Consider the following 2059-nt stretch of genomic DNA (forward strand, 5'->3'; position numbering starts at 1 on the left):
AGTAAATTATTAACCTTCATGAATCAAAAAAACACTCGAGTTTCTCTCTTTAAATTTTACTTCCGTGTATACTAATTTAAATGTCGAAAAATGCCCTCAATAATGTCTAAGTTATCAACGTGTTGGTCTCCTTCTGGGCTTCACACTTCCCCTTCAGCTTCCAGTCAAGACGTCATCCTCCTCCTCCTCAAATAGCCCAAACAAAAACCCATCCACGCCAGGCAAATTTACGTCGGAGCTTTACCCTGTTTATTAACGCCCAAATACAATAATTACAGATATTATTTACTCAAACGTATCAAAGTTAACTGTTGCAGCCAAATATATATTTTGTTCAGCTGGAATATTAGAGCATTAAACCGCCGACGACATGTTACCAAATTACTCAATATAAATATAAGAACCAGCTTTGGAAAACTTGGCGACCCCAGAATGGCCTAGTCGGAAGGGAATCTGTTCTCATGAGAACTGACGTGTGTTCGAGTCTGTCAAAACGGTGTAACTACAGGGCACAGATTTGTGTGTGTCCCGTCCTGTAGCTGCGTCCGTCCATCTCGACTGTGAGGTCTCTGGGTAGCTAAAACTTGACCTGACCTGACCTGACCCTGGGATGTGGGGAAGGGTGGAAGTCCGGGGGCCCACGGACCCACACCTGGACCCGAGTTAGATTAGGTAAGGCGAGGTCGTGTCAGGTCGTGTCGTGTCAGATCGTGTCGTGTCAGGTCGTGTCGTGCAAGGTCGTGTCGTGTCAGGTCGTGTCGTGTCAGGTCGTGTCGTGTCAGGTCGTGTCGTGTCAGGTCGTGTAGTGTCAGGTCGTGTCGTGTCGTGTCGGGTCAGGTCGTGTCGGGTTGGGTCGTGTCGGGTCGGGTCGTGTCGGGTCGGGTCGTGTCGGGTCGTGTCGGGTCAGGTCGTGTCGGGTCAGATCGTGTCGGGTCAGGTCGTGTCGGGTCAGGTCGTGTCGGGTCAGGTCGTGTCGGGTCAGGTCGTGTCGGGTCAGGTCGTGTCGGGTCAGGTCGTGTCGGGTCAGGTCGGGACGGGTCAGGACGGGTCATAAATAAATAAAAATAAATAAATAAAAATGAATAAATAAAATTGATTAAATAACGCGCCGAATGTATCGCCGAATGAATAATAACGAATAAAGCATGAATAAATATAAATAAAAAATAAAAAATAAAAATAAAATAAAAATAAAAATAAAAATAAATAAATAAATAAAAATGAATAAATAAATCGCCGAATGAATCGTCACCGAACATAATCGTCGCGCAAATCGTCGGGTAAATCGTCGTGTAAATCGTCGGGTAAATCGTCGGGTAAATCGTCGCGTAAATCGTCGGGTAAATCTTCGCGTAAATCGTCGCGTAAATCGTCGCGTAAATCGTCGCGTAAATCGTCGGATAAATCGTCGCGTAAATCGTCGGATAAATCGTCGGATAAATCGTCGGATAAATCGTCGCGTAAATCGTCGGATAATTTTTACCCGTTTTTTACCCGTGTAAAAACAAGTAAACCCGACAGGTAAACCCGACGGGGTTTACCCGTCGTGTAAGTCGTCGAATAAATAAAATAAAATAGTCTAAAATCTGTTCTCATGATAACTGACGTGAAAACTGTAAACTAAACACGTCGGGTAAACTGTCAGGGTAAAGCGGCAGGTAAACCGTCTTTGTAAACCGTCGGGTAAACCGTCGGTTAAACCGTCATTGTAAACCGTCGGGTAAACCGTCATTGTGAACCGTCATTGTAAACCGTCGGGTAAATCGTCATTGTAAACCGTCGAGTAAACCTTCGGGTAAACCATCGAGTAAACCTTCGGGTAAACCGTCATTGTAAACTGTCGGGTAAATCGTCGAGTAAACCGTCGGGTAAATCGTCGGGTCGGGTAAATGGACCGATCATTAAATTATGACTTTTTATCCCAAACATCCCAAATTTGACGCTTGAAAATAAGCCAATTACTGAAAGCAGCGATGGGTCACATTTTGCCCAAACCCACCGGCAGTTTGCAAAATATCCCAAACATCCCAAATACTACGCTTGAGCCATATTTTGAAGC

General features: G+C 44.9%; 1 long non-coding RNA gene across 1 annotated transcript; it reads left to right on the forward strand.

Moving 5' to 3' along the window:
- Positions 1-433: 433 nt before the first annotated feature.
- LOC138350721 (uncharacterized) lies at positions 434-1480 on the forward strand. The gene is made up of 2 exons (XR_011222247.1): positions 434-682; positions 738-1480. It is a non-coding gene; the product is annotated as an uncharacterized lncRNA (long non-coding RNA).
- The last annotated feature ends 579 nt before the right edge of the window (positions 1481-2059 follow it).

Source organism: Procambarus clarkii, chromosome 47 (genome assembly GCF_040958095.1).
Source record: "Procambarus clarkii isolate CNS0578487 chromosome 47, FALCON_Pclarkii_2.0, whole genome shotgun sequence".
Taxonomy (NCBI): Eukaryota; Metazoa; Arthropoda; class Malacostraca; order Decapoda; family Cambaridae; genus Procambarus; species Procambarus clarkii.